The 9,814-nt window shown below is 43.1% G+C and overlaps 1 long non-coding RNA gene across 1 annotated transcript; it reads right to left on the bottom strand.

Moving 5' to 3' along the window:
- Positions 1 to 434: 434 nt before the first annotated feature.
- LOC144141852 (uncharacterized) lies at positions 435 to 8,564 on the bottom strand. The gene is made up of 5 exons (XR_013316715.1): positions 8,411 to 8,564; positions 7,085 to 7,245; positions 4,010 to 4,088; positions 1,876 to 2,106; positions 435 to 698 (listed from the first exon to the last, which is right to left on the bottom strand). It is a non-coding gene; the product is annotated as an uncharacterized LOC144141852 (long non-coding RNA).
- Positions 8,565 to 9,814: the final 1,250 nt, after the last annotated feature.

Here is a 9,814-nt window from a genome sequence, read left to right as displayed (position 1 = left end):
GGGCTCGTATTGCGACCACCTTGGTATCATGAATGTGTTTTTCTGAAGGAACACTAATGATTACTGACAGCAAGCACCTTCACGAGATAAAGCACAGCCTGCAAAATGCTCGAAGGGGATCACACCACTTTGTCTACAACTAACCGCTGCCTTAGAGGTCATTGAGCTGTACGTCGTATATGAGACTCATAGCCTGGCTCATTTACTCGTCCGCCTAGAGATTATAGTACCCTGAAACAAAGCTCATAATTATGTGATTAATTTATTATGGGCCTCTAAAAATTCCTAAAGCTGTGAAGAGAAATGACAACCTTCACAAGACACTCATATATTGGTTCCATTGTATATTATCCGCCTTAAAACAGCCACCCGTTTTCCTTACGTGTCTACGTTTTGACTATAACGCATGTGCCAAAAAATACCTTTAGGTCCCAAGCACACTTTATTTCAGCAGTTCAATCATCAAAACAATGCCAACACAGGGAGGCACAGGCAAGGAAATGTTAGTCACTCGTACATATAACACGCCACCGACCGTAGCTTGAGAATGGCTCGCCGACACTGTATTTCTCTTGTCCTCAAGTTGAAGCCTCTAGTTCAACAAAGCGAAACTTAGCAGAACGCTTTGGCATACTGAGGAACCTTGTGTGGTATCCGATGTCACCATGATCATTTTCGACTCTATATTTCCTCAGCACCTATACCGAAAGAAAAATCATGTCACTCCACTGAAACCGACACGGGTATTAGAAGTGCGTCACACCACATTTACGTGCTTTACGCAATGTTACTGAAAACCATTTTTTGACCTTTTACCAGAAGCAACTCTTTGGAGCTTATACCTTGTTTTCAAAAACCCTCTTTCGACCGAAGTGTTTTTAATCACAAATGCTACTGCAGAAAGGTGACGCAAAAAACCTCCCTGTTCGTCAAGATTTGCTAAACGTGTAAAAGCTTCCAGACGCTGTCACTCCTGCCCCCTCCTTTTAACAATTCAAAACTATATCATGGCACCAAGACAAAGTGAGTTAGACGCTATACGGTAGGTTGCACTGACTGCACGAAGATTCAGCCAATCCTTTAATAATTTTTTTACTCTCAGTTGCATGTCTAAACCTGACGCTACTAAGTTGTCCACCTGGCAGGAGGCGCTTCATCAACTTTAGCAGTGTGCCTAGTGAGTGGTATAATAACTGAGCCCTGCGCATTTTAGAATCAAAATTATGAGCCAGTCAGCCTCGTTTGTTCCAAACTTCCTTCTCTTCGACCCTGAGCTATGAATGTAAGTTTGGAACCCTGGAGAGCGAATGTAACCATATCGCTAAAGATAATGCCAGAAAAACACAGAATATGGAGAGTTGAGCCTGCTCAAAGCACTAACAAGTGACGAACATATGTATACGTGGACAAGCACCGCCGCTGTTTTCAGGCAGAAATCGGAAGTTCAGTAGCCTGGTGGTGGTTGACAAAGTTTTTCAGCGTTGACAAAATGCTTGAAAAAGTGTTTTGGGGTAACAAACACGCCTCCATTTTCTTGCCTTTCCAAACAGCAATATATATGCTTCGGCCAGACACTGTACTTTCTGATATTTTGGTGTAATTGTTATTGACTTAAAAATGTTATGCTGAAGTTTTTACTTTTAAGGAGCTGAATAAACGGCTAATTTTGGGTATACAAAGCTCAAGATAACCATATACGTCCATGCTATTCCACCAAATGGTGTCTTGGCACTTTTACTACTGCTTCTGCATTTCCAGTGCCCAATAAGCCGATGAAACAGTGCACGTTATTAAAGCTTTCGTATAAAGATTTAACTGCAGACAACACCTTTTTCAATACAAAAATACCAGCACTATTGTATCTAATATTCTCACCTTTTCCAGAAAAATTAACAGTTCCAGCTCAATGATTCTTTGACGGTTGCGCATTGCAGGTCCCATGTTCAACGGGATAGGAGCGAATTGATGGCGAATCCAGGCATCTCTGACTTCCTTCACTTTTTCACTTTCATCCGTTCGCAGCCACCTCTCCGGAAGAAACTCGGAAGCTTTCGGAAAATTTTCTTCGAGTCGGCCGCCCACGGATAAAACGGTTCTCACCAGAGTCTGCGAAAAGAGTTCTAAACTTTAGCAGAATTAACTTCCATGTACTAAGGAGTTCTCTGTGCATTTGTGTTGGTATTTTCTGTGCATTAGCAAATTATATTACTCGAAAAGAACACATGTCATTGCGCTCTTACCCACCGTGTCCCTTTGTCAAATCTAACAGTTTTCTAACCTGTAGTCCGAGCCCCTTCGTCTCGGACTACAGGTCACGTAGTGCAAAGATCGCACTTTCTAGTAGCGTGAACCACCGCCCTCGTTCCCCCGGATTCCGTTCGATGTTCTTTGCTTTATTTAGGTGGACTGTCCGCTTTTGTAGCCAAGTAATTGGTAAAAGTGGGGTCATTGCAATTCGTTCTGGCTATGACCTGAACATGATACAGAGTCGCTTAGGTGCACACTACATCTTCAGATTACGCACGTAGCAGTCGGTATTCTTTTATCACGCCCCTTAATTTTTTTTAAGTGAACTCAAAACACTTTAGCCCATACGTAAGCGAACACAAACTTAATGCAACCAATCGTGTTTACACGGGGGGTTTTATTGCTTTGGGCTTTCACTGACCTTCATTATTGACATCTGAAACAGACAATTTAGTTGCAAACAATACTTAATTTTCCGCTTTCATTTGACTCCATTCGGATAGCGAACTTCCCCTTTAGAAACAACGCACTCTGACATCTGAGTTTCTGAGTGGTAACATTGCGGCGGGGTTCCAATGGTATTTAAAATCCCGAAGCGGTTATGGCTACCTTCAATTTCCCCATTCGCAGGCAACATTTGGCGTTTGCAACTTTTCAGGATTTTTCTGGAGGCCGATTACATCTAACACATGTATGGGCGCAGCGCTTTAACGAATTCCAAACCCTTAGCACCGACTCTGATGTTCATACTGTCGTGAGCCATTTCAAAACACTAATTAAAGCTGCATCTATACTTTTATCCCCCTAAAAATTAATAAAAAGAACACCAAGCTTTCGTGGATGAACTGAGAGATCTTTCAGCTTACGCAATGTGTGCGCAGACTCCGGTGTGCGAAGCCCGCAGATAACGTTCGGAGAATTGAGTGGTTCATGTGGGCTAAAGAAGTGCTGCGCTGCAAAGGAAACTCGGAAAAGGTCTTCTCTTATCGTGACCAGCTGCCTGATCTTCAAAAACATGCTGGTGCTGGTCGTGAATATTACCTCAACACTCATCCGTAGGTTCTATCCTAGTTGGAAGCAAAATCACCAACGACCCAGTTTTACTGTCCAACGCTTTCACACCCTATTCCAGTTTATATTAACCTCATTAACAAAGTTATCACCTCTTTCCGCAAACTCGTGAAGGCCTCTCGATAACTGATATTCACGCCATAGCAAAAAGTGTTTTAAACCTTCTACTAAGGAAGGTTTGGCATCCACCTCAATTCAGCCATACGGCTACAAAGGAAAGCTGTACAGCTTTCTCAGAAACTTCGCCGTTGAAAAAGTTTGTCCTGGTCAAGGATTCCAACCCGGGATCACCATTTAACCGGACCAGTCGCATGTACGCAGGGTATGGGAGCACACGTGCATTCTGTATGACCTCGCAGAACTCCGTGCGCGCATTGGACAGCTGTCCGAAATGAAGCCAGATACCAAGATGGCGGAAGGTCCCGCAGCTTTTCAGAGCCATTGCACCGGACCTCTACACAAGCCCAGTGGCTTGAGTCGCGCGGCGGCAAGGTTGACACGGTAGGCGTCAAGCACAGCGGTGGCCGGTAGACAGCAGTGGCAGTTTTTTAGGAACTTAATAATTTTTGTGCGGTTTTTGGGGATACACTGTTCAGACTCAGAATCCACAATATTGGAATTCTGTGCTCAAAGGAGCACAGCGTGCTCGTAGGGTGCAAATGCGTCTGAAAAAATATTTTAGGGAACTTACATTAGCCGGTACTATGTGATCAGACGCAACGAAGTCGACGTAAACCTTCTTATAAATTTCATGTACCATGGGATGAAGCCTGGAAGAAACAAGTATTGTAAATATTCGTTCTCAGAAATGTGTAAAGAGCTCTTGGAAACATTCGCCGTCCAGTTGTTTGCTGGCGGCTGGAGGCAGAAGCAAGCGTACTTCTATGAACTGGAACGTTCTCAAGTGCCGTGGTGGCACTACGGCTGAGGCTTTGTGCTTGGAAGTAAGCTTAGCCAAAAATACATGGACCATATTTTGACAACTATAGCTAATAGCGATGTGCTTGGAAATAAGCTTAGCCAAAAATACATCGACCATATTTTGATAACTATAGCTAACAGCGAAGCGCTTGGTTCCGTTATCAAAAAATGCCCGATCACAATTCTGTAGTTTTAAAAGTACTAGGCGAGGTAGTCTCAAGAGCGCAACTGGTGCCCGAGCATGCGGCTGTATTCAGTAGTGATATTGACAAACTGATGAGTCCATTTATTTGAAATGCGCTCATAACGAAGCTTTCAAGCTAGCCGTTCCGTAGTTCAGGGAAGTATACAAAAAGGCGGGGAAAAAGAGAATTTAAAGCAAAGAAACCATACCACCATTTCATAGATAAGCAAATAATAGAACTTTTGTTACTTTAAAACTTAACTTGAACGAAGATTTCATTATAATCCTGACCATAAAGCTGCAAGATTACAATTTAAACAGTCGATAAATACCATAACGTAAAAACACGATGGACAAAAAGCACTATCAACTAAACCATGTTTCCGCACGCCGTAAAAATGAGCGCAAAACCTGGGACTTTCTAAATAGTATTGTTGCAAGCCACCAAAACGAAATATTGATAAAACACTCCAACATGCATCTCAAAACACAAGTTATGGGATTCTGGCCAATAACTTCAGTCAGCATTTTTTGAATCTGTCAGCAATCTGAAACCTAACAAAAACGAACAATGTGTTGATGTAATCGAAATCTACTGTCACTCCTTGTACGCACGACAGTCAATAAGAATGATTTGGGGAGAGTTCTACAGTCGATGTCTATTACGAAGTCCCCGGGAACTGATAAAATTATGATCACAGATTTGATTTTTAATTTCAACAGCATAAAACCGCGTCTGCTGTACATTATCAACCAAATAAAATTGACAGGTTAAATTTTCAAGCAGTTCAAAACTAGTGCAATCAGGCCCTTATAAAAAATGACCCAGATGAAGCTTCAGCAGCGATAGGAAAAACTCCACAGAACTCATTGGCCTGTATTCTGGAACAAATCATACAAGAGAACATGTCCTTATTTTGAAAAAATATGATTTAATCATTATTGCCCAGTACAGATTCAGCATCGGACGGAGCCCCACAAGCTAGCTTGAAAATTTCAATACTGTGTTTATGAGACATTTGACAAAATATTTCCGTTTACGCTGTTTTTCACCTAGAAAATGTTCTTGGTACCATTGACCACTCGCTGCTTGTTCAGAAATTAGAAAATTTTGTTTCAGCGGTACATACCTCACAATTTTTCGAAACTATTTTTCGGACCGCGTAGAATATGTTAAGACGGGTGACTGTTTCAGTAAACCGTTGAATATAAAATGCGGGGTGCTGCAATGCTCAGTTCTCGAGCCTCGGCTGTTTAACCTCTACGTTAATTATATCACCAGTGTGACAATTCCGCAATATTTTTAATGATGGCGACATTTCACTTGCTGTGACGTGCTCGGAGGATAATGAAGAGCTGCGCATCTTTCAAAAAGACATTCTTTGTTGGTTGGTATAGGCCTAACGCAATTTTTTAGACAAGTCCAAAACAACTTTATATTTGGTGGTGGGAAAACATTTATTTAAAAAAAATAGGTTCGCGCTTGAAAGCGACACAAGCCCCCAACCAGGGCCTCTGCGGCGGCTGCGGTGCTGGATGCCCGGTCCACCAACTATAGCTTGTCGTGAGGGTCCGCCCTGCACATCACAGCCTCCCACTGCTCGCGGGTGAGGGTGCGAATAACGGCGGGTACTGGTGTGTTTTGGCAAGCCCACATAATGTGGTACAGTGTTGGATGTTCGCTGCAGTGTGGGCATCTAAGTGGATATATTGGGGGGTGTATGATATGCCGGAATCTAAGGTGTGGTATGTTTAGTGTTAGTTCCCGTCAGGCTACAGCCTCCTCTTGGTTAAGCTTCTGGTGTGGTGGTGGGCAGCAACATCTGGCAAGGTGGGGGTGCTGCAGAAGTGCATGGTAATGCTGCTGGATAGGCTCTGAGTTACGTAGCGGAGGGTGCATTCTCGGGCTGTAATGCGTGCTCGCTCGTTTCCGTCGAGCCCTGCCTAACCTGGCGTCGATATTAGTAGAGTAGGTTTTAGGGTATCTTTATGCTTTTTAGTAGTTGGAAAGCGGATATTGAGGTGCGACCGCTGCCACAGCATCTGTATGCCTGTTGGCATCTTGTGATTATGTGAAGTGGTTTACTTGAAGATGGAGATGTCATCGCCAGTGTGATGGCCGTTTCTTCGGCTTCAACGATGTTTCTGGTTTTCATGGTCACAGTGCGAAAGACATCGCCTTCGCCGTCGATGGCGTTAATTGCTGTGGCCGGGTGGATGCGTAGTGGGTCGCGTCCGTGAATCGCACATGGGCTGATCAGAGTACTTCGCTTGTAGGAATTGCACATTGAGCATCACGCACAGCGCAGACAAGCACGGGTACATGTAGAGACCTATTCTCTACGCTAGCACAGTAAAGACCACCCATAAAAGACTGACCACGTTTGTCACGGGTACTAAATTCTTAGAAGGCGACCTGCCCTCAGAGGCTGAGGAACTATTCAACATGTCCCGTTTGCTGCGACGAAGAATACCTTCTGTAGAAAAACTCTTCCGCACTACATTAAGCATTATTGCTTTTATATAAGCACAACTAAGGAGTTTTGCGTCCTACTATTTTTAAGTATTCCACACTACTAAAGGCTCATTATTGCAGGTTTGAATAAGTACAACCCAGTTTCAAGACAATTAAAATGTAGGAGTCAGGTTTTGGAGACTTACCGAAGTGACTCTCTGATGCATGCGTAAAGGTAAGGTAGATTTGCAGGCAAGTGTTCTTCCCGGCTTTCTCTGATAGCAGAGAAGACCTCTTTTCGGGCCTTTTCTTGGGCTTCAGGGTGCATCGCCAGCCGATAAAGGCAGAATGTGGCCGCCGCTGATGCCTAACAAAACATTTTTAAGACGTCAAACCAACACACATAAATTTTAAAGCAGTTATAACATAGCTCGATATACCTATAGCATACATATATAACATAGCTCCATATATAAATTCGAAACAAATTCTGGCGAAGTAGTCTTTAAAGAAGAACTAGCACTTTAAAGTATGTTGGTAAGATTCTGCAGAAGCATAGCGGAGAACCAGTGCTAGCTTGAAGTTACCATCAGCAGTAATGTTGTTTTAATGGGGGTTTGATGCTGATGAAACGATGGATAAGTCCCCTTTGCTGAGAAGTTATTTCGGTTTACGTCAGTATAAACAGCGTCTGGTAAGGCCCGGTCCGCAACTCCGCAATTCATTCGAAACCAGCCCTCGCAAATTGTTGAATGTTCCGCCAAAATTGGCTGTGTAATAGCTTCCCTTTGTAATTTATTTATCGTGTTATAAAAGATTCGCTACTATTTTCAGACGCTCATTTCTATATATGATTAATATTTGTAGTGGGCTATATTACAGCCTAATTGTAATTTGCGCAAGTACAGATGAGTTTATTGTACTTTCAAGAGTTTTCTTAGATGAGGATGTATTACGACCGTTGAACCACCACCAATCTGTTTCAAACGACAGAAAGCTTTTTTTCGCAGTCTATTTCTGTCCTCTACCCCCTTATTTCAATTCCTCCCTTAATTCAGTAGAAACACTATCACTCTCCCGTTAAATGTTTTGCAAAAATTCACCTCAACGATTTTGAATGTGCCTCTCAGCGAACCTGCTGCGTGTACTGATCAAGTAATTTTGAAATGAGGATAAAAAGAGAAGTTTTAAGTTGGTACTTCGAGATTAGCTTGGTGCCTTCTTACAAGTGGAATAGCATTCGCACAGTAAAGACCTTTCGTGCCGTTGGGAAAAGTGTTTAGCGTTGGCATATTTTGCCGAAATGTGCACACAGAACGCAACCTCCTAATCTTGAGTGGCCAACACATAATATACTATGTTCTAACAAGAAACACAATAACAGGCGTTTCTCGGGGCTTCGTGTTATATGACTTAAGTTAAAGTCATCGCTGACTGGTCAGCAGTAAAATATTGCTATTTTCTTTTATCTACAGCGTAATATTGCTGGAGGCGTCCAGAAAAGAGCACTTCTGAAAAAATCACGCACTTACCGTGTATGTGTTAGCTACGAGGAACTCGTACACATAGGGAAGCATTTCGTTGAAGTTGAGCTTATCATTCTGAAGATGTTTAAAAATTTTGTTGTTTCCACTGGTGGCCTCCTGGAAAGGTGTTGCTGAAGTAGCTTCCTTGAAAACTTTTAACACTACCCTGTGAAAGGAAAAAATACGGCCGTGGCTCGGAAAACAAATTCGGGATGGCCCATATTATGAAAGACAGCCACCTCTCCACCCTCACTCCTCCCCCCATAAAATTATTGACTGCATGCCATCACGGCCATGTTACCGATCCAGCGACCCCGCATGAAATCTCCCTACCAAAGACGTGGATCCAAACGTACACAAAGAGAGGCAATGCGACAGAATCATGTTAATTCGAGGAAAGTCGAATATCATGAAAACACATGGTGTACACCAATACCGCGATGTACGAAAGTAGGCGGTAGCAATTGTCGTAGCGGACTACTGTGGCAATATTTGCGTCTGAGTGGCCCTTCTACGTACAGAAACAAAGAAGCGGAAGTTGGAGCCATCTCTTGGAAATTCGACAAGCATAGGTATCAAACAGAAGGTAACATCATTACAGACTCTCAAAGGGCATTAGAACTGTTGACCGCAGGCAGAATACCTATCACTTCGGTAAGATACTCTAATCCACAATCAATAAAATTAACGACGCCACCGGATACCCGGGCACAAGGGTTTGAAGAGACCGAGGCATCGACCAATAAGCACGCGAACTCACACCATGCTGCTCGCGACCACGACTACCACACCTTCTCCCCGAGAATAGTGAATCGTAATCGTACGCCTAGGAGCACAATCTCCCCCCGTGCGGCAAGGGGGTCTCAATGGCTAAGAATTACAAAGTGTGTGTAGGATAAACTATCACAAGTATCTACAAATAAATGTCCGCGAAGATTTTGGGTGGGAATATTATGCATTAGCTTTAAAATCTGCTGAATTCGGGGAAACATCCACCCTCCTCCACGCAACGTAGGCATACACAGGGGCGAACAAATTAAACAATACTAGTGCCACTTCCATTGAGAAATGCGAGCAAGTCTTGACCACCTTGTTACATCAAGATCAGCTCGAGCTGATTGGGAGGCAAGGAAAGAAGAGAGCTGCTGTATCCGTGGCCCTAGACTGTAAGTTCCACCTTCGACCTCTCTAACTTCACTTTACCCGCCTTTCAAAAAAACCGCGGTATTTCTTCCCCAACAAACATCTTTCCTGTCTCCGAAAAAAGTAAAAAGTTTCAGTCCGACACAGACATAAGAGAATAAACACTTTAAAACACTTCCTCTGCTACAATATTGCACAAACACCCCCCTATGTAATACCCTCCTACGGAGGGCCTTTAGGGGTACCTGAATAAATAAATAAATAAAT

The sequence above is a fragment of the Haemaphysalis longicornis genome, unplaced genomic scaffold, assembly GCF_048455015.1.
Source record: "Haemaphysalis longicornis isolate Haplotype H1 unplaced genomic scaffold, Haemaphysalis longicornis Haplotype H1 scaffold_6, whole genome shotgun sequence".
In the NCBI taxonomy this organism is placed as follows: domain Eukaryota; kingdom Metazoa; phylum Arthropoda; class Arachnida; order Ixodida; family Ixodidae; genus Haemaphysalis; species Haemaphysalis longicornis.
The sequence above is the reverse complement of the archived record's forward strand: the minus strand, read 5'-3'. Positions and strand labels throughout refer to the sequence as shown.